General features: G+C 56.6%; 1 long non-coding RNA gene across 1 annotated transcript in view; it reads left to right on the top strand.

Annotated features, from left to right (window-relative positions):
• Window positions 1–26,264, top strand: part of LOC136844198 (uncharacterized) — a 571,364-nt gene extending 545,100 nt beyond the window's left edge. The window contains exon 4 of the long non-coding RNA XR_010854758.1: window positions 26,215–26,264. This is a non-coding gene — a long non-coding RNA (uncharacterized lncRNA). The remainder of the gene's footprint in view (window positions 1–26,214) is intronic.
• Window positions 26,265–27,150: the final 886 nt, after the last annotated feature.

The raw sequence follows: 27,150 nt of genomic DNA, 5'->3' as shown, positions 1-27,150 counted from the left end.
TAAAGCGACCTTCCATCTCAATAAAAAAACTAGGTCGAGAGATGGGAAGAGGAAGAAATGCCAGCGGACTGTGAGAGACTAATGAAGTGTATATATAAAGCAAAAATGAGATGTCATGTGCAACTACAGAGGAATTAAACGAACAGACCACTGGATTGAAAAATTTTAAGGAGGATACTGGATGGGAGATGAAGAGAAATTGTAAGGTCGGAAACAGCAGTATGGATTCATGAGAGGAAGAGCTACAGGCAAAGAGGCGGAGGAAGCCAGGAGTTTTATTTTTGCATTTATAGACCTGGAGAAAGCAGAAGTGACGTTTTGGTGTTTGAGGAAGAGAAAGCCCCAGAAAAGTTGGTTAGGCTAGTCGAGATGACATATCAGAATGAACATAAAAGATGGTATGGGCATGTACTAAGGATAGATGACGAGGAGGAGTAGAAGAAAGCTTAGGAAGAACCTGTTAGAGGAAAGAAGATCGAGACAGAGCAGAAGAATTAAATGGCGATATAAAGTGAAGGAAGATATGAAGAGAAGAGGTTTGGTGGAGGATGATGCCTTTGATAGAAGGCAGTGGAGGAGAAGGCGCATCAGGCAACCGACCCCTCTCTCTCTCTATCTCTCTCAGCCAGAATCCTTCCCGTCTTCAGGTTTATTACTATACTTCATGAGGTCTTCTGAAGCCCCATGAAGTTGGATTCGGGCCAGGATCCTTCATATATATTATAACACTAACGAGAGGTCTGTGAAGCTCCTCGAAGCTGGACTTGAAGCATGAATCCTTCTCCTCCTCCTCCTCCTTCTCCTACCCGTCTTCAGAATTACCAGAGGCATATTCGAAAACTAAAGTAGCCATCAATCACAAGATCGACTCACAGACGAAGTTGCTATGCAAGGAACAAGGAAGGACTGGGAAAGAAAGTTTGCCAGCGCCAAAAAGGCCAGAATGCCTGGACAAGAAGAAGCGAAAAGAAGGAAGAAGATCCTCAATAAATCAAGAAGATCCTCAACAAATCAGCACTAACTTTCCTCCTGCTCATTGTTTTGCACCTCTTAAAGTGGTGACCCAGAGTGGTTCCAGGCCATTAGCGGACTCAGACGGCGACTTAGTCTTGGCTCTATGAACTTCTCCCCCCTAACGGACTAAATACGGCGGCGCTGTAACGAAGCGTTCGGGCGTGCTGACTCTCGTCGGCAAATCACCAGCGTCGTGCGGACCCACACGGCGCACTCCCAAGTGCGTGTGTATGATAACCCTCCAATTAAGAGGGCAAAATAGTGAGCATGGACACGGAATTTTCCATAGTAAGTATGTGCCAAATGTGTATGTGAGTGGTGTATGTAGGGCGCTCAATTGTTTGTGTGTATGCAGGGGTGTATATGAGGGGTGGGTGGGTAGGTAGGTAGGAAGGTGGGAGAGGGTAGGGATAGGTAGGTAGGAGGGATGGAAGGTGGATGTAAGAGTATGCAAGATTTTGTGAGTAATTGCAGTGTTCCTCTTCATTTCTGAATAATCCATTTCTCTCTCTCTCTTTCTCTATTTCTTTCTTTCTTGCAGTCTTTTCCTCATCCTTGTTTCTAACGAAGGCACAATATGAGCTGGACTATGGCAACATGGTGGAGACCCGCAACGGCCGGGAAAGGCGAGCGACCAGCAGTTGGGGGGCTGCTGGCCGGTCACCGGACCCGCCACACCACCGACAGGACCAAGCCTAGAGGAGCCGTCACCCGACACCTGGTGGAGGCAGCGCGCAGCGGCTGGGAAAGAAGCGGCGACCAGCAGTTGGGGCTGCTGGCGGTCGGACCCGCCACACCACCCGACAGGACCAAGCCTGAAGGAGCGCCGCCAGCACCTGGTGGAGACCATAGCGGCCGGAAAGCGAACGACCAGCAGTTGGGGGCTGCTGGCGGTCACGGACCGCCACACCGACAGGACCAAGCCTGGGGAGCGTCGCCCGACACCTGGTGGAAGGAGGCGCGGCTGGGAAAATGGCGACCAGCAGTTGGGGGCTGCTGGCGGTCACGGACCCGCCACCACCGACAGGACCAAGCCTAGAAGGCCGCCCGACACCTGGTGGAGACCGAAGCGGCGGGAAAGGTGGCGACCAGCAGTTGGGGGCTGCTGGCGGTCACCGGACCCGCCCACCACCCGACAGGACCAAGCCTAGAGGAGGCCGCCGCCGACACCTGGTGGGGGGGCCAAGCGGCTGGCAGGGAAAGGTGGCGACCAGCACTGCTGGCGGTCACCCGGACCGCCACACCACCGAGGACCCGAAGCCCCGCCCGACACCTGGTGGGACCGAAGCGGGTGAAGGTGGCGACCAGCAGTTGGGGGCTGCTGGCGGTCACGGACCACTCACCACCCGACAGGACCAAGCCTAAGAGGCCGCCGCCGCGACACCTGGTGGAGACCGAAGCGGCGACAGGACCAGCAGTTGGGGCTGCTGGCGGTCACGGACCGCCACACCACCGACAGGACCAACCCTGAAGGAGCCGCCCGACACCTGGTGAGCCCGAAGCGGCCGGGAAGGTGGCGACCAGCAGTTGGGGGCTGCTGGCGGTCACGGACCCGCCACACCACCCGACAGGACCAAGCCTGAGGAGCCGTCGCCGACACCTGGTGGAGACCCGAAGCGGCGGGGAAAGGTGGCGACCAGCAGTTGAGGGGCTGCTGGCGGTCACGGACCGCCACACCACCCGACAGGACCAAGCCCTGGAAAGGAGCGCCGCCGACACCTGGTGGAGACCCGAAGCGGCGGGGAAGGTGGCGACCAGCAGTTGAGGGCTGCTGGCGGTCACGGACCACTCCCACCACCGACAGGACCAAGCCTAGAAGGAGCGTCGCCCGACACCTGGTGGAGCCGAAGCGGCCGAAGGTGGCGACCAGCAGTTGGGGGCTGCTGGCGGTCACGGACCGCCACACCACCGACAGGACCAAGCCTAGAGGAGCGCCGCCCGACACCTGGTGGAGCCGAAGCGGCGGAAAGGTGGCGACCAGCAGTTGGGGCTGCTGGCGGTCACGGACCCGCCACACCACCGACAGGACCAAGGACCACACCTGGGGGGCCGCGCGGCGGGAAGGTGGCGACCAGCAGTTGGGGCTGCTGGCGGTCACGGACCACTCCCGCACCACCGACAGGACCGAAGGGGCCTGCCCACCTGGTGAGCGAGCATTGGGGGCCTGGCGACCGAAGCCGGCGGCACCTGGGGAAGGTGGCGACCAGCAGTTGGGGGCTGCTGGCGGTCACGGACCAGTTGGGGGCTGCTCCGGACACCACCGACAGGACCACCCTGGAAGGCCGCCGCCCGACACCTGGTAGTGAAGCGACCAGCAGTTGGGGGCTGCTGGCGGTCACGGACCTGCCACACCACCGACAGGACCAAGCCCGCGCCGCCCGACACCTGGTGGGACCGAAGCGGCAGGAAGGTGGCGACCAGCAGTTGGGGGGCTGCTGGCGGTCACTGGACCCGACCCACACCACCCACAGGACCAAGCCCTAGGCCCGTCGCCACGACACCAGGACCGAAGCGGCCGGAAGGTGGCGACCAGCAGTTGGGGCTGCTGGCGGTCGGACCCGCCACACCACCGACAGGACCAAGCCTGGAAGGAGCGCGCCGACACCTGGTGGAGACCGAAGCGGCTGGGAAGGTGGCGACCAGCAGTTGGGGGCTGCTGGCGGTCACGGACCCGCCACACCACCGGCAGGACCAAGCCTGAGGAGGCGCGCGCCGACACCTGGTGGAGACCGAAGCGGCAGGGAAGGTGGCGACCAGCAGTTGGGGCTGCTGGCGGTCACGGACCCGCCACACCACCGACAGGACCAAGCCTGGAGGAGCACGCGCCGACACCTGGTGGGGCCGGCGGCCGGGAAAGGTGGCGACCAGCAGTTGGGGGCTGCTGGCCGGTCACCGGACCCGCCACCAAGCCTGAGGCCGTGCGCGGCACCCGAGACGACCAAGCCTACACCACCAGACAGGAGCCGCGCCCGACACCTGGTGGAGACCGAAGCGGGCGGGAAAGGTGGCGACCAGCAGTTGGGGCTGCTGGCGGTCACGGACCCCCACACCACCGACAGGACCAAGCCTAGAGGCGTCCGACAAGAGAGACCAGCGGTGGGGCTGCTGGCGTGTCACGGACCGCCACACCAGACAGGACCAAGCCTGAGGCATTCGCCGACACCTGGTAGGGCGCCGAAAGCGGCGGGAAAGGTGGCGACCAGCAGTTGGGGCTGCTGGCGGTCCACGGACCCGCACACCACCGACAGGACCAAGCCTAGAGCCACTTCGCCCGACACCTGGTGGAGACCGAAGCGGCCGGGAAGGTGGCGACCAGCAGTTGGGGGCTGCTGGCGGTCACGGACCGCCACCACCGAGCAGGACCAAGCCTGGAGGGCCGCCGCCGACACCTGGTGGAACCGAAACGGCGGGAAAGGTGGGCGACCAGCAGTTGGGGGCTGCTGGCGGTCACGGACCCATAGGACCAAGCCACCACCGACACCTGGTGGAGACCAAGCCCTAGAGGAGGGCCGCGACCCGACACCTGGTGGACCAAGCCGAAACGGCTGGGAAAGGGAAAAGCGGCGACCAGCAGTTGGGGCTGCTGGCGGTCACCGGACCCGCCACACCACCGACAGGACCAAGCCTAGAGGGCGCCGCCGACACCTGGTGGGCCCGAAAGCGGCCGGAAAGGTGGCGACCAGCAGTTGGGGGCTGCTGGCGGTCACGGACCCGCCACCCACCCGACAGGACCAAGCCTAGAGGAGCCGCCGCCGACACCTGGTGGAGACCCGGCTGGGGGGCGGCGACCAGCAAGGGGGCTGCTGGCGGTCACCCCGGACCATACACCGACAGGACCAAGTGAACCGTCGCCGACACCGACCAGCGGCGGAAAGTTCGCGACCAGCAGTGGGGGCTGCTGGCGGTCACGGACGGACGCACCACCCAACAGGACCAAGCCTGAAGGCCGTCGCCGACACCTGGTGGGACCCGAAGCGGCTGGGAAAGGCGAGCGACCAGCAGTTGGGGGAGCTGCTGGCGGTCACCGGACCCGCCCACCACCGACAGGACCAAGCCAGAAGGAGCGCCCGACACCTGGTGGAGACCGAAAGCGGCGGGGAAAGGTGGCGACCAGCAGTTGGGGGCTGCTGGCGGTGGACCCGCCACACCACCCGACAGGACCAAGCCTAGAGGACCCGCCGACACCTGGTGGAGACCATAGCCGGGGCGGCGACCAGCAGTTGGGGCTGCTGGCGGTCACGAGACCCGCCACACCACCGACAGGACCAAGCCTAAGGAACCCGCCGACACCTGGTGGAGACCGAAACGGCGCCGGAAAGGTGGCGACCAGCAGTTGGGGCTGCTGGCGGTCACGGACCGCCCACACCACCGACAGGACCAAGCCTGAGGAACCGTCGCCGACACCTGGTGGAGACCGAAATGGCAAGCGGCGACCAGCAGTTGGGGGCTGCTGGCGGTCACGGACCCGCCACACCACCCGACAGGACCAAGCCAAGAGGGCTGCCGCCGACCTGGTGGAGACCGAAGCGGCGGGAAAGGTGGCGACCAGCAGTTGGGGGGGCTGCTGGCGGTCACGGACCGCCACACGCGACAGGACCAAGCCTGAACCGCCCGACAAGAGACCCCAGCGGCGGAAAGCGACCAGCAGTTGGGGCTGCTGGGTCACCGGACCCGCCACACCACCGACAGGACCAACCCTGGAAGGTGCCGACACCTGGTGGAAGCGGCGGGAAAGGTGGACGACCAGCAGTTGGGGGCTGCTGGCGGTCACGGACCTACCCGACAGGACCAAGCCTGAAGGGTGTCGCCGACACCTGGTGGAGGACCAAGGCTGGGAAAGCGGCGACCAGCAGTTGGGGCTGCTGGCCGGTCACAGGACCCGCCACACCTGGCTGGGGCCGCCGAAGCGGCCGGAAAGGTGGCGACCAGCAGTTGGGGGCTGCTGGCGGTCACGGACCACACCACCGACAGGACCAAGCCAAGAAGGAGCCACCGCCCGACACCTGGTGGAGACCGAAGCGGCCGGGAAAGGTGGCGACCAGCAGTTGGGGAGCTGCTGGCGATCACCGGACCCGCCACACCACCGACAGGACCAAGCCTAGAGGAACGTCGCCCGACACCTGGTGGAGACCGAAACGGCTGGGAAAGCGGCGACCAGCAGTTGGGGGCTGCTGGCGGTCACGGACCCGCCACACCACCCGACAGGACCAAGCCTAGAGGGCCGCCGCGACACCTGGTGGAGACCCGAAGCGGCTGGGAAAGGTGGCGACCAGCAGTTGGGGAGCTGCTGGCGGTCACCGGACCCGCCACACCACCGTGGACCAAGCCTGAGGAGCCGCCGCCCGACACCTGGTGGAGACCAGGGCGCCGGGAAAGGCGGCGACCAGCAGTTGGGGGCTGCTGGGCGGTCACCGGACCCGCCACACCACCTGCCCGACAGGACCAAGCCTAGAGGAACGCCGCCGACACCTGGTGGAGGCAGCGCAGCGGCTGGGAAAGGCGGCGACCAGCAGTTGGGGGCTGCTGGCCGGTCACGGACCCGCCACACCACCGACAGGACCAAGCCTAGAGGAGCGTCGCCGACACCTGGTGGAGACCGAAGCGGCGGGAAAGGTGACGACCAGCAGTTGGGGGCTGCTGGCGATCACGGACCACACCACCGACAGGACCAAGCCTAGGAGCGCGCGCGACACCTGGTGAGACCGGCGAAGCGGCTGGGAAGGTGGCGACCAGCAGTTGGGGAGCTGCTGGCGGTCACGGACCACGCCACACCACCGACAGGACCAAGCCTAGAGGAGCCGCCGCCGACACCTGGTGAGACCGAAGCGGCCGGGAAAGGTGGCGACCAGCAGTTAGGGGGCTGCTGGCGGTCACGGACCCGCCACACCACCGACAGGACCAAGCCTAGAAGAGCCGTCGCCGACACCTGGTGGAGGCCAGCGCAGAGCTGGGAAGGCAGCGACCAAGCTGCTGGCGGTCAAGACCCGCCCACACCACCGACAGGACCAAGCCTGAAGGAACCGCCCGACACCTGGTGGAGACCGACCAGCAAGGGCTGCTGGCCGGTCACGGACCCGCTCACACCACCGACAGGACCAAGCCTGAAGGCTGCCTCGCACCTGGACCAGCGGTGGGAAAGGCGGCGACCAACAGTTGAGGGCTGCTGGCGGTCACGGACCCACCGACAGGACCAAGCCCTAGAGGAGCGCCGCCCGACACCTGGTGGAGACCGAAGCGGCTGGGAAAGGTGAAGCGACCAGCAGTTGGGGCTGCTGGCGGTCCACGGACCAGCACACCACCGACAGGACCACCTGGTGACACCTGGTAGAACCGAAGCGGCTGGGAAAGGCGGCGACCAGCAGTTGGGGGCTGCTGGCTGTCCACGGACCGCCACACCACCGGACAGGACCAGAAGCCCTAGAGGAACCCGTCGCCGACACCTGGTGGAGATGCGCAACGGCTGGGAAAGCGGCGACAGCGGTGGGGGCTGCTGGTCACCCACGGACCCACCACCGACAGGACCAAGCCTAGAGGAGCGCCGCCCGACACCTGGTGAAGCGGCTGGGAAGGTGGCGACCAGCAGTTGGGGGCTGCTGGCGGTCACGGACCGCTCCACCACCCGACAGGACCAAGCCTACCGAAGCGGCGCGACCAGCACCTGGTGGAGACCGAAACCGAAGCCGGGAAAGGTGAAGGCGACCAGCAGTTGGGGGCTGCTGGCGGTCACGGACCCGCACACCACCCGACAGGACCAAGCCTAGAGGAACCGTCGCCGACACCTGGTGGAGATGCCCAGCGGCTGGGAAAGGCGGCGACCAGCAGTTGGGGCTGCTGGCGGTCACGGACCCGCCACACCACCGACAGGACCAAGCCGAGGCCGCTGCCGACACCTGGGGAGACCCGAAGCGGCCGGGAAAGGTGGCGACCAGCAGTTGGGGCTGCTGGCGGTCACGGACCGGACACACCACCCGACAGGACCAAGCCTGGAAGGCGTGCGCGACACCTGGTCGCTGGAAGAAGCGGCGACCACCTGGCGTCACGGACCCGCCACACCACCCGACAGGACCAAGCCAGAGGAGCGCCGGACACCTGGTGGAGACCGAAGCGGCCGGAAAAGGCGGCGACCAGCAGTTGGGGGCTGCTGGCGATCACGGACCCGCCACACCCACCGACAGGACCCACCACCCTGAGGCGCGTCCCGACACCTGGTGGAGACCCAGCGGCGGGAAAGCGGCGACCAGCAGTTGGGGGCTGCTGGCGGTCACGGACTGCCACACCACCGACAGGACCAAGCCTTGAACCTGGTGGAGCGCCGCTGGGAAGGCGGCGACCAGCGGTTACCTGGTGGACCCGACCAGGACCAAGCCTAAGCTGCCGGGAAAGGGCGAGCGACCAGCAGTTGGGGCTGCTGGGATCCGGACCCGCCCACACCACGACAGGGCCAAGCCTGAGACACCGACGCCTGGTGAGACAGCGGCAGGGAAAGGTGGCGACCAGCAGTTGGGGGCTGCTGGCGGTCGCTGCACACCACCGACAGGACCAAACCTGAGGAGCCGCCCGCCCGACACCTGGTAGGGCTAACGGCGGAAAAGGCGGCGACCAGCAGTTGGGGCTGCTGGCGGTCACCGGTTGCCACACCACCGACAGGACCAAGCCTAGAGAGCCGCCGCCGACACCTGGTGGAGACCGCCTTGGCTGGGGTGGCGACCAGCAGTTGGGGGCTGCTGGCGGTCACGGACCCGCCACACCACCCGACAGGACCAACCCTAGAAGCCGCCGCCCGACACCTGGTGGAGACCAAGCGGCGGAAAAGGTGGCGACCAGCAGTTGGGGGCTGCTGGCGGTCACGGACCGCTCACACCACCGACAGGACCAAGCCAAGCACCTGGTGGAGACCCGCCGGTCGCCGACCAGCAGTTGGGGGCTGCTGGTGGGACCCGCCACCACCACCTAGAGGACCAAGCCAAGAGGAACGCGACACCTGGTGGAGGAGCGGCAGGAAGGGTGGCGACCAGCAGTTGGGGGCTGCTGGCGATCACCGGACCAGCCACACCACCGACAGGACCAAGCCTAGAGGAGCCGCCGCCCGACACCTGGTGGAGACCGACCCAGGCCGGGAAGGTGGCGACCAGCAGTTGGGGGCTGCTGGCGGTCCCGCCGGACCAGCCACACCAACAGGACCAAGCCAAGAGGGCTGCCGCCGACACCTGGTGGAGACCGAGCAGCTGGGAAGGTGGTGACCAAGTTGGGGCTGCTGGCGATCACGGACCGCCACACCACCTACAGGACCAAGCCAGAGGACGACACCTGGTGGAGACCCAACGGCGGGAAAAGCGGTGACCAGCAGTTGAGGCTGCTGGCGGTCACGGACCGCCACACCACCAACAGGACCAAGCCAGAGGAGCCGCCGCCGACACCTGGTGGACCGACCGACCAGCAGTTGGGGTGCTGGCACAACGGACCGCCGGGAAAGGCGGCGACCAGCAGTTGAGGGCTGCTGGCGGTCACGGACCCGCCCACACCACCGACAGGACCAAGCCTAGAAGAGCCGTCGCCCGACACCTGGTGAGACCATAGCGGCCGGGAAAGGCGGCGACCAGCGGGGGGCTGCTGGCGGTCACGGACCCAGACACCACCCGACAAGGACCGGCGACACCTGGTAAACCCGGAAATGGCTGGAAAGGCGGCGACCAGCAGTTGGGGCTGCTGGCGGTCACGGACCCCGCCACACCACCCGACAGGACCAAGCCCTGACCGTCGCGACACCTGGGAGACCGAGCGGCGGGAAGGAGTGAGTGACCAGCAGGCTGCTGGCGGTCACGGACCCGCCACACCACCCGACAGGCAAGCCAAGAGGGCTGCCGCCCGACACCTGGGACCACAGCGACGGGAAGGGTGGTGACCAGCAGTTGGGGGCTGCTGGCGGTCACGGACCGCCACACCACCGACAGGACCAAGCCTAGGAAGGAGACACCTGGTGAGACCGCGGCGGGAAGGTGGCGACCAGCACCTGGTGGAGGACCAAGCCTATGAGGAACCGTCTCCGACACCGGGAGCTGGGAAAGGCGGCGACCAGCAGTTGGGGGCTGCTGGCGGTCACGGACCCGCCACACCACCGACAGGACCAAGCCTGAGGGCGTCTCCGACACCTGGTGGGACCGAAGCGGCGGGAAAGGCGGCGACCAGCAGTTGGGGGCTGCTGGGTCACGGACCGCCACACCACCTACAGGACCAAGCCAGAGGGACGCCGCCGACACCTGGTGGAGACCATAGCGGCGGCGGGAAAGGCGGCGACCAGCAGTTGGGGGCTGCTGGCGGTCACCGGACCCGCCACACCACCGACAGGACCAAGCCTAGAAGGAACCGTCGCCGACACCTGGGGAGGCCCGAAGCGGCTGGGAAAGGCGGCGACCAGCAGTTGGGGCTGCTGGCGGTCACGGACCCGCCCCCACCGACAGGACCAAGCCTAGAGGAACCGTCGCGACACCTGGTGGAGACGTGCAGCGGGCTGGGAAAGGCCCGACCACAGTTGAGGGCTGCTGGCGGTGCCGGACCCGCCCACCCGACAGGACCAAGCCTAGAGGAAACACCTGGTAGGGGGCCCGAAAGCGGCCAGGAAAGGCGGCGACCAGCAGTTGGGGGCTGCTGGCGGTCACGGACCCGCCACACCAACGACAGGACCAAGCCTGAAGGGAGCCGCCGACCCCTGGTGGAGACCCAAGCGGCCGGGAAGGTGGCGACCAGCAGTTGAGGGCTGCTGGCGGTCGGACGCCCACACCACCGGACAGGACCAAGCCTAGGAACGCCGCCGACACCTGGTAGAGACCAGCGGCTGGGCCGACCTGGCAGTTGGGGGCTGCTGGGTCACCCGGACGCCACCACCGACAGGACCAAGCCTAGAGGAACGTCGCCGACACCTGGTGGCGGCGCGCGGCTGGGAAGGCGGCGACCAGCAGTTGGGGGCTGCTGGCGGTCCCAGGACCCGCCCACCACCGACAGGACCAAGCCTAGAGGCCGCCGAACACCTGGTAGGCGACCGAAGCGGCTGGGAAAGGCGGCGGACCCAGTTGAGGGCTGCTGTCACGGACCCGCCACACTACCGATGGGCAAGCCAGAGAGGCCGCCGCGGCACCTGGTGGGACCGAAGCGGCCTTGGGAAAGGCGGCGACCAGCAGTTGGGGGCTGCTGGCGGTCACGGACCCGCCACCACCGACAGGACCAAGCCAGCCGTCGCCCGACACCCACGGCTGGGAAAGGCGGCGACCAGCAGTTGGGGCTGCTGGCCTACCCGACAGGACCAAGCCTGGAAGGAGCGCCGCCCGACACCTGGTGGAGACCGAAAGCGGCTGGGAAAGGTGGCGACCAGCAGTTGGGGGCTGCTGGCGGTCACGGACCCTACACCACCGACAGGACCAAGCCTACCGCCCCGACACCAGGAGCGGCTAGGAAAGGCGGCGACCAAGTTGGGGGGGCTGCTGGCGGTCACGGACCCGCCACACCACCGACAGGACCAAGCCTAGAGGGGTCGCCCGGACAAGCGGCGGCCGGGAAAGGCGGCGACCAGCAGTTGGGGGCTGCTGGCGGTCACGGACCCGCCACACCACCGACAGGACCAAGCCTAGAAGGCCATCGCGGACACCTGGTGGGGGAACCGAAGCGGCTGGGAAAGGTGGCGACCAGCAGTTGGGGCTGCTGGCGGTCGCAGACCCGCCACACCACCGACGGACCAAGCCGCCGCGCCGACACCTGGTGGGGAAGCGGCGGGAAAGGTGGCGACCAGCAGTTGGGGGCTGCTGGCGGTCACGGACCCGCCACACCACCGACAGGACCAAGCCAAGGAGCCGCCACCGACACCTGGTGGAGACCCGAAAGCGGCCTGGGAAAGGTGGCGACCAGCAGTTGGGGGGCTGCTGGCGGTCACGGACCCGCCACACCGACAGATACTGGCCCTGGTGGGGAGCGGCCAGGAAGGCGGCGACCAAGTTGGGGGCTGCTGGCTCGCGGACCGACACACCACCCGACAGGACCAGAACCCGGCCTTGGCGGAAAAGCGGAGCCACCTGCTGCTGGGTCACCGGACCCGCCCACACCACGACAGGGCCTGGGAGGAGCTGCCACCGACCTGGTGGAGACCGAAACGGCCGGGAAAGGCGGCGACCAGCAGTTGGGGCTGCTGGCGGTCGGACCGCCACACCAACGACAGGACCACACCACCGACAGGACCCAAGCGGCGGGAAGGTGGCGACCAGCAGTTGGGGGGCTGCTGGCGATCACGGACCGCACACACCGACAGGACCAAGCCTAGAAGAAGCCGACACCTGGTGGAGACAACGCAGCGGCTGGGAAAGCGAGCGACCAGCAGTTGGGGGCTGCTGGCGGTCACGGACCCGCCACACCACCGACAGGACCAAGCCTAAGAAGGAACCCGTCGCCGACACCTGGTGGAGACCGCAGCAGCTGGGAAAGGCGGCGACCAGCAGTTGGGGGCTGCTGGCGGTCCCAGGACCCGCCACCACCGACAGGACCAAGCCTAGAAGCCGTCGCGACACCCGCCGGCTGGGAGCGGCGACCCAGTTGGGGGCTGCTGGGGTCACGGACCCGCCAACCACCCCAGGACCAAGCCTAAAGGCGCCGCGCCCGACACCTGGTGGAACCAGCGGCTGGGAAAGGTGGCGGGCAGTTGGGGCTGCTGGCGGTCACGGACCGCCACACCACCGACAGGACCAAGCCTAGAGGAGCCGCCGCCGACACCTGGTGGGGCCCGAAGCGGCGGGAAAGGTGGCGACCAGCAGTTGAGGGGCTGCTGGCGGTCACGGACCCGCCACACCACCCGACAGGACCAAGCCTGAAGAGCCGTCGCGGACACCTGGTGAGCGGCTGGGAAAGCGGCGACTTAGCAGTTGAGGGCTGCTGGCGGCCGGACCCGCCACACCACCGACAGGACCAAGCCTGGAAGCCGCCGGACACCTGGTGGAGACCCGAGAACGGCCGAAGGGTGGCGACCAGCAGGGCTGCTGGCGGTCACCGGACCGCCACACCACCGACAGGACCAAGCCTAGAAGGAGCCGACACCTGGTGAGGGAGACCGAAACAGCCGGGAAAGCGGCGACCAGCAGTTGGGGCTGCTGGCGGTCACGGACCGCCACACCGCGGACAAGACCAAGCCAAGCGCCCGCTGGGACCCACAACGGCGGGAAAAGCGGCGACCAGCAGTTGGGGGCTGCTGGCGGTCACGGACCCGCCACACCACCGACCAGGACCCTAGCCACCGCGCCGACACCTGGTGGAGACCCGCAGCGGCCAGGCGGCGACCAGCAGTTAGCTGCTGGCGGTCACCGGACCCGCCACACCACCGACAGGACCAAGCCTAGAGGAACCCGTCGCCGACACCTGGTGGAAGCAGCGCTGGGAAAGGCGGCGACCAGCAGTTGGGGGCTGCTGGCGGTCACCGGACCCGCCACACACCACCGACAGGACCAAGCCTAGAAGGAGCACACCTGGAACCGAAACGGCGGGAAAGGCGGCGACCAGCAGTTGGGGGCTGCTGGCGGTCACGGACCACCACACCACCCGACAGGGCCTAGAGGAGCCGGCGCACCTGGTGGAGGCAAAGCGGCGACCAGCAGTTGGGGGCTGCTGGCGGTCACGGTCCTGCCACACCACCGACAGGACCAAGCCTAGAGGAGCCGCCGCCGACACCTGGTGGAGGACCCGTAGCGGCGGGAAAGGCGAGCAACAAGCAGTTGGGGGCTGCTGGCGGTCACGGACCCGCCACACCACCGGGAGGGCCAAGCCTAGAGGAGCCGTCGCCGACACCTGGTGGAGACCATAGCGGCGGGAAGGTGGCGACCCAGTTGGGGACTGCTGGCGGGTCACGGACCCGCCACACCACCCGACAGGACCAAACCTAGAGGACGCCGCCCGACACCTGGTGGGACCCAAAGCGGCGGAAGGTGGCGACCAGCAGTTGAGGGCTGCTGGCCGGTCACGGACCAACCACACCACCCGACAGGACCAAGCCTAGAGCCACCGCCGACACCTGGTGGAGACCCAGAAGCGGCCGGGGAAGGGTGGCGACCAGCGGTTGGGGCTGCTGGCGGTCACGGACCCGCCACACCACCGACAGGACCAAGCCTAGAGGAGCCGCCGCCGGCACCTGGTGGGAGACCTAGCGGCGGGAAGGGTGAGCGACCAGCAGTTGGGGGCTGCTGGCGGTCACGGACCGCCACGCCCGACAGGACCAAGCCCGGAAGGAGCCGCCGCCCGACCCAAGCCATAGCGGCGGGGGTGAGTGACCAGCGTTGGGGGGCTGCCCGGTCACGGACCCGCCCACACCACCTACAGGACCAAGCCAAGAGGGTGCCCGACACCTGGTGGGAGCGCCGGGAAGGGAAGGGTGACGACCAGCAGTTGGGGGCTGCTGGCGATCACGGACCCGCCACACCACCGACAGGACCAAGGCAAGGCCGCCGCCCGACACCTGGTGTAGACCCGCCAGCGGGGGAAGGGTGAGCGACCCAGTTGCTGCTGGCGGTCACCGGACCGCACCACCTGAGACCAAGCCAGGGTCGCGCCGACACCTGGTGGAAGCGCAGCGGCGGGAAGATGGCGACCAGCAGTTGGGGGCTGCTGGCGGTCACCGGACCCGCCACACCACCGACAGGACCAAGGCAGAGGAAGCCGCCGCCCGACACCTGGTGTAGACCCGCAACGGCCGGGAAGGGTGGCGACCAGCAGTTGGGGGCTGCTGGCGATCACGGACCCGCCACACCACCTACAGGACCAAGCCAAGGAAGACGCCGCCCGACACCTGGTGGAGACCATAGCGGCTGGGAAGGGTGGCGACCAGCAGTTGGGGGCTGCTGGCGGTCACGGACCCGCCACACCACTGCCAGGACCAAGCGAAGAGGAACCGCCGCCCGACACCTGGTGGAGACCGCAGCGTCGGGAAGGGTGGCGACCAGCAGTTGGGGGCTGCTGGCCGGTCACGGACCCGCCACACCACCGACAGGACCAAGCCTAGGAGACGCCGCCCGACACCTGGTGGGAGACCCGCAATGGCAGGGAAGGGTGGCGACCAGCAGTTGGAGGCTGCTGGCGGTCACGGACCCGCTCACACCACCTACAGGACCAAGCCAAAGGAGCCGCCGCCCGACACCTGGTGGAGACCATAGCGGCGGGAAGGGTGGTGACCAGCAGTTGGGGCTGCTGGCGGTCACGGACCCGCCCACACCTACAGGACCAGGCCAAGAGGACTCGTCGCCGACACCTGGTGGAGACCCGCAGCGGCGGGAAGGGTGGCGACCAGCAGTTGGAGGGCTGCTGGCGGCCACGGACCCTCCACACCACCTACAGGACCAAGCCAGAGGAGCTGCGCGACACCTGGTGGAGACCGCAACAGCGGGAAGGGTGGCGACCAGCAGTTGGGGGCTGCTGGCGGTCACGGACCCACACCACCGACAGGACCAAGCCAAAAGTAGCCGCGCCGACACCTGGTGGGGCCATAGCGGCCGGGAAGGGTGGCGACTAGCAGTTGGGGCTGCTGGCGATCACGGACCCGCCACCACCGACAGGACCAAGCCAAGAGGAGCCGCCGCCGACACCTGGTGGAGACCCATAGCGGCGGGAAGGGTGAGCGACCAGCAGTTGGGGGCTGATGGCGGTCACAGGACCCGCCACACCACCGACAGGACCAAGCGAAGGAGCCGCTGCCGACACCTGGTGGGAGACCCACAATGGCCGGGAAGGGTTAGCAACCAGCAGTTGGGGGCTGCTGGCCAGTCACGGACTTCGCCACCACCTACAGGATCAAGCCAAGAGGAGCCGCGCCCGACACCTGGTGAGACCATAGCGGCGGGGAAGCGGCGACCAGCAGTTGGGGCTGCTGGCCAGTCACGGACCCGCCACACCACCTAGAGGACCAAGCCAAGAGGAGCTGCCGCCGACACCTGGTGGAGACCCGCAACGGCCGGGAAGGGTGGCGACCAGCAGTTGGGGGCTGCTGGCCGGTCACGGACCCGCCTCACCACCTACAGGACCAAGCCAGAGGACTGCCGCCCGATACCTGGTGGAGACCCGCAATGGCCGGGAAGGCTGAGCGACCAGCAGTTGGGGGGCTGCTGGCCAGTCACTGGACCCGCCACACCACCGACAGGACCAAGCCAAGAGGAGCTGCTGCCGACACCTGGTGGAGACCGGCGGCCGGGAAGGTGGCGACCAGCAGTTGGGGGCTGCTGGCCGGTCACGGACCCACACCACCCTACAGGACCAAGCCAAGAGGGCCGCCGCCCGACACCTGGTGGAGACCCTGCGGCCGGGGTGGTGAAGCGACCAGCAGTTGGGGGGGCTGCTGGCGGTCACCGGACCCGCCACACCACCTACAGGACCAAGCCAGAGGAGCCGCCGCCGGCACCTGGTGGAGACCCTTAGCGGCCGGGAAGGGTGGCGACCAGCAGTTGGGGTCTGCTGGATGGTCACCGGACCCACCACACCACCTACAGGACCAAGCCAAGGAGCCGCCGCCCGACACCTGGTGGAGACCCATAGCGGCCGGGAAGAGTGGCGACCAGCAGTTGGGGTCTGCTGGCGTCACGGACCCGCCACACCACCTACAGGACCAAGCCAAGAGCCGCCGCCGACACCTGGTGGAGACCGTTAGCGGCCGGGAAGGGTGAGCAACCAGCAGTTGGGGGCTGCTGGCGGTCACCGGACCCGCCACACCACCTACAGGACCAAGCCAGAGTAGCCGCCGCCGACACCTGGTGGAGACCCGCAACAGCCGGGAAGGGTGGCGACCAGCAGTTGGGGGCTGCTGGCTGGTCACTGGACCCGCCACACCACCTACAGGAACGAAGCCAGAGGAGCCGCCGCCCGACACCTGGTGGAGACCAGCGGCCAGGAAGGGAAAGGCGACCAGCAGTTGCAGGGCTGCTGGCGGTCACCTGAACCGCCACACCACCTACAGGACCAAGCCAAGAGGAGCTGCCGCCTACACCTGGTGGAGACCCGCAACGGCCGGGAAGGGTGGCGACAAGCAGTTGTGGGCCTGCTGGCGGTCACGGTCCCGCCACACCATCACAGGACTAAGCCAGAGATGCCCGACACCTGGTGGAGACCATAGCGGCCGGGAAGGGTGGCGACCAGCAGTTAGGGGGCTGCTGGCGGTCACCGGACCCGCCACACCACCTACAGGACCAAGCCAGAGTAGCTGCCGACACCTGGTGGAGACCGCGAGCGGCCGGGAAGGGTGAGCGACCAGTAGTTGGGGGCTGCTGGCGATCACCGTCCCGCCACACCATCTACAGGACTAAGCCAAGAGATGCTGCCGCCGACACCTGGTGGAGACCCGCAACGGCCGGGAAGGGTGAGCGACCAGCAGTTGGGGGCTGCTGGCGGTCACGGACCCACACCACCTACAGGACCAAAGCCAGTAGCTGCCGCCCGATACCTGGTGGAGACCCGCAGCGGCCAGGAAGGGCAAGCGACCAGCAGTTAGGGGCTGCTGGCAGTCACGGACCCGCCACCACCTACAGGACCAAGCCAAGTTAAGCTGCCCGACACCTGGTGGAGACCACAACGGCCGGGAAGGGTGGCGACCAGCAGTTAGGGGCTGCTGGCCGTCACGGACCCGCCACACCACCTACAGGACCAAGCCAAGAAGCTGCTGCCAACACCTGGTGGAGACCCGCAGCGGCCGGGAAGGGTGGCGACCAGCCGGTTGGGGGCTGCTGGCCGGTCACTGGACCCGCCACACCACCTACAGGACCAAGCCAAGAGAAGCTGCTGCCGACACCTGGTGGAGACCCGCAACGGCCGGGAAGGGTGAGCGACTAGCAGTTAGGGGCCTGCTGGCCGGTCACCGGATCCGCCACACCACCTACAGGACCAAGCCAAGAGAAGCTGCTGCCGACACCTGGTGGAGACCCGCAACGGCTGGGAAGGGTGAGCGACCAGCAGTTGGGGGGCTGCTGACCGGTCTTCGGACCCGCCACACCACCTACAGGACCAAGCCAAGAGAAGCTGCTGCTGACACCTGGTGGAGACCCGCAACTGCCGGGAAGGGCGAGCGACCAGCAGTTAGGGGGCTGCTGGCCGGGTCACCGACCACACACCACCTACAGGACCAAGCCAAGAGAAGCTGCTGCTGACACCTGGTGGAGACCGCAATGGCGGGAAGGCGAGCGACCAGCAGTTAGGGGGCTGATGGCTGGTCACTGGACCCGCAACACCTCCTACAGGACCAAGCCAAGAGAAGCTGCTGCCGACACCTGGTGGAGACCCGCAATGGCCGGGAAGGGTGAGCAACCAGCAGTTGGGGGGCTGCTGGCCGGTTACCGGACCCGCCACACCACCTACAGGACCAAGCCAAGAGGAGCTGCCGCCGACACCTGGTGGAGTCCCGCAACAGCCGGGAAGGGTGAGTGACCAGCAGTTGGGGGGCTGCTGGCCGGTCACCGGACCCGCCATACCACCTACAGGACCAAAGCCAAGAGAAGCTGCTGCCGACACCTGGTGGAGACCCGCAACGGCCGGGAAGGGCGAGCGACCAGCAGTTGGGGGGCTGCTGGCCGGTCACCGGACCCGCCACACCACCGACAGTAATTATTATTATTATTATTATTATTATTATTATTATATTTCATAATGTAACCTGGAAACGGTAATGAAGGGTGGAGCATTAACGATTTGTAGATATAAAACAGAGTCTTCAAGGTAAATAACTGCCTGGCAAAAATGGGTGTATCCTAAAGCAAAATAAATTCAAACCGGTGATGTGAAATTCTCTCGGTGAGACGTTGTCGTTCTTGGTCTGAATAATCTACCCGATGTCTGGCGTCTAACATACAATTAGCGGAATGAAATATAGCTAAAAGTGTTCGTGAACTATCGGTGATTAGCTTAATATCAGATTAGAGTGATAAACCGTCTAATAAGTTGTTTTTCGGAGTGAATTATTAAAATCTGAAAATCATGGAGGAGTCGACTAACAGTGGCAGAGATGGAGAAACCTTGCTTGCATCGGCGATGTCAATATGATGAATTGGCAAGCAGAGAAATCTGCTTACTTATCGTGGAGATGAATAACAACGTCGACCAAAAAGATGCGAAAGCATTCACAGACATATTGAAAGGATACGATTCTTCAAACTGGAGCAAATCTGTAGAAAATATAATGAAAATAATGGAAGGGATACCAATGAAAGTGTAAGTTATCAAAAGACTTATAAAGAAAATCTACAAAAATCAACACATTCCATCAAAGAAAATAAGTATGGTGAAATTAGTGAATATATTGATTGATGCAATAGGCAAACGGATGCCTAAAGCATATAAACTATGTAGAGTGTGGTATAGCATTGTAAATCACAAAGCCTGATTAGGAAATGCTATGCTACCCACGTACTCAAAAGCATCCTTCATGTGCTGAAGTAAAGCAAAATAAAAATAAGGACACAAAAATATTTTTGCTCAACATGTCTAGTATGGATAGACAAGGTCATTAAATCAAGACTTAATGTACAGATTGTGGAGGATGAAGAAGGTGAAGAAGAGGAAGAAGAGGAAAATAGAAAAGAAGAAAATAAGACTGAAGAGAGAGAAAGAGTAATGAAAACAAAGAACAGGATAAGAGTATGGATGCAGAGAAACTCATAGATTTACATATGAGGCACTACAGCAACATACATATGAAGAAATAAATTATGACATGATAAATCAAAATAAAATCCCAAAGAGGTTGTACGGATCTTCATACCGATGGGAAAGAACAAGAAAAAAAAAGAAAATAAAGACACAGTATACCCTTTTGAAAAGAGGGAATTGCAGGTTTAGTGAAAGATGTTATTACAAACATCCCAAGATATGTCACAATTATGAGATCTATGGCAAATGTGCATATCTAGATGGCTATGAAGAGGAATGCAGCGATCTACATCCAAAAATATGTAGAAACTGGAAAGAAGGAAATGGATGTAGGTTTAATAAGAAATGTAGGTACATGCATCCTGTAGCCATGAAAAACCAAAATCAAAACCAAATACATATAAAAAATCAAGGTAAAAGTGAAACAAATAAAGAAAGGAACAAAGATCATGTGATGAAGGCAAAAAGCAAGCCAACAACTCATTATAAAATGTCAGCACCACGATATGAGGCATCAGCACCTAGATATAGCACAAGGAACAAGCAATGTATCTATGATGCTAGGGGATGGTGCAGATATGGAGATAAATGCAGGTTTATGCACAAAATGAATCAAAATGAAGATGGAAGATCAAATATAATGGAAAAGCTGGATTTTTTAATGTACGAATTTCTGGAAATGAAAAAAAGATCAACATATCAGAACAGGAAAGAGACATGGGAAAATCCTTATTATTACCCATATTTGATAATGGAGATAATATGCAAACCATCATAGTGATGAACAGCATAGGTTTAGTTTGAGTAACTCAAAAAGAAAGATAGAGTTCTTAAAAGAACTAACCCAAAATGAAAAAATAGAAATATTGAATATAAGTGAAACCTGGTATTCCCAAGATGATGACCAGATAAAGGGTTTCCAAACTTATAGATCAGATAGAAAAATAAAAATCAAGGGGAACCGCGATATATGGGAGAGATGCCAATCAAGGAAAAATCTGTGAGAAATATAGTAACACAGAATGTGAATTAATAGTGGTAGAATTTGAATCTGAAAAATTAGTGAACATTGTAATATATAGACCCCCTAATACTAAAGAATTTGACATAATAATTGAAAAATTGGATGAAATATGTAGAAATCACAAGGACTGGACTATACTCCTATCCGGAGACTTTAACTTTCCTTTTGTAGAATGGAAAGAACGAATAGGAGACTGTGGTTGTATTTATACATATAAAAAAGAGAGCAATAGTAGTGCAGAAGATAAGAGGCAATTTGAAAAGCTATTAGACATGCTACTAGAACATAACATTCAGCAAATAAATCACCTACCAACAAGAAAGGATAATATTTTAGACCTAGTATTTGTGAATGAGGTGAACTATGTTAAAGAAATAATAGTATATAACACGAGTATTTCGGACCATAATGTCATAGAACTAACAGTCCGTTCCAGAACACACGAAAACAGAAAAGCAAGAGACGAAAAAATGGGAAGGATATGGAAAATACAATTTCTATAGTAAGGATATAAATTGGTCAAAAATAAATGAAGAATTAAACAAAGAATGGGAAAACATATTTGTAAGTGATGATATACAGGTAAATACCGATATATTATATAAAATATTAGAGGAAATAGTGGAAAAATATATCGAAGAAAAAAGTAAACATCAATCACAAATTCCAAGAGACAGAAGGATCTTGTTCCAGAAAATCAGAAAGTGGAAAAAAGCTCTTGTAAAAGAAAAGAATGCATGGAAAGTGATGGAACTAAAAAGTAAGATAGAAAATGCAGAACAAAAGATTATACAATCAAAAGAAAATGAAAAATGGAACCTAGAAGAAAAGACACTACAAAATATCAAGCAAAACCCTAAAACTTTTTATTCATATGCAAAAAAGATGAATAAAATAAGAGTAGAAATAGGCCCTCTAAGAATTGAAGGGCGATTAACGAATGAAAAAAAGGAAATATGTAACATATTAGCAGAAAGATATAAGAGTGAATTTACACCTAGAATTGACAATGAAGATAATGATACAGAAATAAGAGATGAAAATACTGAATACTTATCAGATATAGATATTACAGAAGCCGATATTGTGCAGGCTATTAATGAAATTAAAATGGATCAGCAGCAGGACCAGATGGAGTACCTGCCATATTGTTAAAGAAAGTGGTTCATTCAATCGCAAAGCCACTAGCAATATTATTAAGACAAAGTATAGATACAGGCAAGATTCATGATGAGCATAAATTAGCATATATTACTCCTACTTTCAAAAGTGGTTCAAGACTAGAGGCAAGTAATTTATAGGCTGTGAGTCTGACATCTCATATTATGAAAGTATATGAAAGGGTAATGAAAAAAAATATAATGAAACATTTAATGAAAAATAGATTGTTCAATATAGGACAACATGGTTTTGTACCGGAAAAAGTACACAAACCCAACTGTTAGTCCACCATGAAAGCATATATAAAATATGATAAATGAAAAAGATACAGATGTGGTTTACCTAGACTTTGCAAAAGCTTTTGACAAGGTAGATCATAATATATTAGCGAAAAAATTAGAAAACATAACATTGTTGACAAAGTAGGAAGATGGATAAAAGAATTTTTGCAAAACAGAAAACAGATAGTGATTGCAAACGATGAGAAATCGGATGAAGCTACGGTAATATCCGTGTACCACAAGGTACAGTGTTAGCTGCATTGCTGATTGTGATTATGATTGCAGACATAGACAGTAATGTTAAGGACTCAGTAGTAAGAAGTTTCGCAGATGACACAAGAATAAGTAGAGAAATTGCTTGTGATGAAGATAGGGACTCGCTACAAAGAGACCTAAACAAAATATATAAATGGGCAGAGATAAATAGGATGGTATTTAACTCTGATAAATTTGAATCAATGAACTATGGTGATAAAGTAGGAATGCTATATGCATATAAAGGTCCTAATAATGAGACAATCACAAACAAGGAAGCAGTTAAAGACCTTGGTGTGATGTTGAATAGGAATATGTTATGCAATGATCAAATAGCAATTCTATTGGCAAAATGCAAAGCAAAAATGGGAATGTTGTTCAGCACTTCAAAACAAGAAAAGCTGAACACATGATTATGCTTTATAAAACGCATTTACATTAGTCCATTTGAATATTGCAATATAATATGGTACCCACACTACCAAAAGGATATTGCACAAATAGAAGAGTGTACATAGGTCATTTACAGCTAGAATAGAAGAAGTTAAGGACCTTGACTACTGGGAAAGACTACAATTCTTAAATTTATATAGTCTTGAAAGGAGAAGAGAACGCTTCATGGTAATTCAAGCATGAAACGAGATAGAAGGAATTACCGAAAACATCATGGAACTAAAAATATCAAAAAGAGCAAGCAGAGGTAGATTAATAGTGCCAAAACTATACCAGGAAAACTAAAGGAAAGCACACAGGACATTAATCCACCACGCACCAGCATCGATAATGCAGCGTCTATTCAATGCGCTACCAGCTCATCTGAGAATATAACAGGAGTGAGCGTAGATGTGTTGAAGAATAAGCTCGACAAATATCTAAGATGCATCCCCAGACCATCCAAGACTGGAAGATGCAAAATATACCGGAAGATGCGTTAGCAATTCTCTGGTAGACATCAAAGGTGCCTCACACTGAGGGACCTGGGGCAACCCGAATGAACTGTAAGGTCTGTAAGGTCTGTAAGGTAAGATAAAGGCCAAAGCACAGATTACGACAACTAACATGGCAGAATAACAATATGTATGAGAAACAATAAGCTTCATAAACGGTTCTTCCCGGGGGGGGGGAGAGTGGCGGTAGTGCCGTCAATGCACCTCGTGGGGTGTACTGTTGGCATTACTAAAGGTTCTTTACAGCGTCCCTTCGGCCCCTAGCTGCAACCCCTTTCATTCCTTTTATTGTACCTCCATTCATATTATCTTTCTTCCAAATTGCTATCCACCCTCTCTAACGATTATTTCCTAGTGCAACTGCGAGGTTTTCCTCCTGTTACGCCTTTCAAACCTACCTACTCTCGATTCCCTTTCCAGCGCTAAATGACCGCATAGGTCCCAGCGCTTGGCCTTTGACCTAAATTCTATATTCCATTCCATCAGACTCCTGGTGTTCTTCATAAAGCCATATCTGAAAGTGACAAAATATTTTGGAGTTAGTTTCGTTGTCATACCACGATTTCATATCCGGATTACAGTGCCGACAATATTGGAGATAAGTATTTACTTTCGTGTGCAATTTTATTTAGTCCATTTGATTTCTAAAAATTTTTTTTTTTCAGCCTTCCCGTTGTTTGATTTACCTTTTATAGTCTTTCAGTAAGTTCCAGCTCACGTGACGCAGCTGGATATCGTTGTTTCCTTAACATCTGAAAGACTCGACTTTATTAATCTCATCGTGTCCATAAACTTATTTTCGTTGTATGTTTTAATTAAATTTACCTGAATCCCATCTCTTTAGATATGCGATTCACTTTATAAAGAAAGCTTTGCAGAGCTTGTGGCGGTTGGCTGATTAAGACAAGGTCATCAGCAGCCTCCATCTACAATCAATTTTTTTTTTTTCGTTATAAAATCCGTGATAAAGGCAAGCAATAAATGTGACCTACCATTTCCCTTTGGTAATCTTACCAAATTTGTAAAACTCATAATATACCAATTTTGAATTACTTCTGTTAGTGATATTTTTAGGTCATTCGGGCCATTAAATAAAAATTATAGCCCTCTCATGTAAATAAGTTGTACAATTTAATTTGGCCACAGGTGCACAACTAGTCCTTGATTTTTTTTATATATATTGTAAGGCATTTGAATCTGTGTTTGTTTGTCATCGTGAAGTATTTCATGTGCATTTGAATGCACTCTCATATCCCGAAAGGTGTCGTTAGATTTTTATAAAAAAAAAAAAAAAATCTTTTGAAATCTGAAATCATTGAAACCCACTATTTGCTGCAAATTCACTCCCACACGTAATTATACATACATATATATATATATATATATATAAGATATATATATATATATATATATATATATATGTGTGTGTGTGTGTGTGTGTGTGTGTGTGTGTGAGAGAGAGAGAGAGAGAGAGAGAGAGAGAGAATAAATGATTTCATTATCATCTTTCATTTTCGTCCTACGGTCTTAAGTATATGATGACAGTGAGAAAGAAAAATAGTAATTTGCATTCCGTATGCATTATCACTTTATCCTCTTTTGTAGTGCAATACATCAGTATACATTTAATTTCTCGTAAAACAGGTGGTTGTTGCGCTGTCTGATTGATGAATAACGTCAACGCTCGCAGCTGCCTTAGGAGAATAAATCTCCGTTTGCTGTACATAATTTTTATTGATGGTATCAGTTTATATTGCCGTACACTTTTCTACTTATTTATATTACTCTTTAAGAATTTGCGAACCCTTCTTCTATAGTACTGATATCAAGAATATGTCGTGATGTTAGTGGAACTTTGGTAGACACAAGAGTAAGTTTCTGTTTGATTTTACGTACTAATATACATCGTTAATGACTTGGCCAGTATGCTAATACTAGTAGGTTAATTTTCTCTCTCTCTCTCTCTCTCTCTCTCTCTCTCTCTCTCTCTCTCTCTCGTACTTTATCTTGATCGTAATTATGTGTGGTTTATTATTTGCGTGCTGTCTGGCCTGGAATAGGCCATTGGTTCATTAATAAATAACATCTAGCTAGCTTTATCCGCAGATGTTTTATATTATTTTTTTGTATTTTGTTTATTCTTCTGTTATTTGCCTAAAAATTATATATAAGTTGACGATGAATATTGTCAAGGGTAGGTTGAAGATTTTATGATGCAAGCTATTGAGGTAGATATACACATCATCAGGTTTAAATGAATGACCAACATAAGAAAACCATTAAAAGCACAATAAATTAATTGTCTTAATAAAAGTAAACTGTATTAATAAAATAAATTGAAAGAAATAAGATAAATATAAGAGAAATACAAATGGAGTTCAAGATTAAAAAATATTCTAAAACATGAGAATAAATTGAAAATGATTTTTCAAAGCTGTAACTGCAAATACAACTTGAAAATGACAGCGTAACTATTGGGTACCTTTGGACCCTTGGCAGTATTATTCATCAAGTTTAAATTTTCAAATATGAAGTAATTCTGATGTAGGTAGCGGGAATCTAAACCGCATCCCGAGTAATCAGAACGAGGTCACGTCGCCGACCTGGCCTCGAGAAGTTAAGAGGGCATGTGGATATTACAATTACAGTTACACATACAGACACACACTCACACACTATATATTTGTATGTGTGTGTACAGTATTCATTTTTGCCTTCTACAGAGAAGCGAACTCAGTCTTAACACGGTATCACTAGTAAGATACCTTCCACCCAATTTTTTTTTATTATTATTAGTGATGACAGATTAAGATTCCAACCGGCCCCTGCATTTTTTTATGAAGGTTATTTTTTTGGGCAAGATACTATTTTCATGTTCTTTTTCTTTCAGCTTGCCGGCCTCATTGTGATACATTGCCGCCACATCATATCGGTAAAAGGTAAGTTGCAAGTTTCAGTAACGATCATTATTAACAAGGGAAAGGCTTTACACCGACTCTCAACTCTCCTCTTATTAACCGGTCTTATCTCTTGCATATTGCTGTTGTTGCAGTCATTAAGATTTCCCACCTCATAACTATCTAATGCACTGAGACTCTGCTGGTTACTCTTTTCACATTGTAACCAACTGCCGCTCTCGCTACGCCAGTAATGTGTGAGCGGTGATTTTTGCAACAACTTTGATATTCCAAATTGCGAATATGAAAATACGCTGTTTAAGAAAATTTAGATAATTAATTCATTAGCGTAATGCTTTTTCTTTGCATCTTTTGACAGCCCAGCGTTTTATTCAGACTTGGTTATAATAATACTCGAATTCAAAGATATCATACAAGTAACATGTCTTAAAAAGAACAGTTCGTGGTGGACCTTAGTTGGAATTCGGAAAGCTTTTGAAGTGGAATGTGGTTAAACCCCAGTCATACAAATCTATTAAAATGATATCTACTGTAGCCCCGTTGTATGGGGGATTTTTCGTAAAAGAACCATGGGTATTATCTTGAAGACAGCCCTTAAAGATCACTGCTGTTGTCTGTCATGTCTTTTCTCATCCGGTTTACCACGGCAGCATAAAATACTGTATATATTCCCGTGTGATGTGTTATATATATATATATATATATATATATATATATATATATATATATATATATATATATATATATATTTATATATATATATATATATATATATATATATATATATATATATATATTTATATATATATATATATATATATATATTGTGTGTGTGTAAATGAATCACGAGAATATGGAACGTGATGAATATATAAAATAAAGACAAAATCCCACGAAGGAAAGAGAAA

Source organism: Macrobrachium rosenbergii, chromosome 12 (genome assembly GCF_040412425.1).
Source record: "Macrobrachium rosenbergii isolate ZJJX-2024 chromosome 12, ASM4041242v1, whole genome shotgun sequence".
Classification (NCBI taxonomy): domain Eukaryota; kingdom Metazoa; phylum Arthropoda; class Malacostraca; order Decapoda; family Palaemonidae; genus Macrobrachium; species Macrobrachium rosenbergii.
The sequence above is the reverse complement of the archived record's forward strand: the minus strand, read 5'-3'. Positions and strand labels throughout refer to the sequence as shown.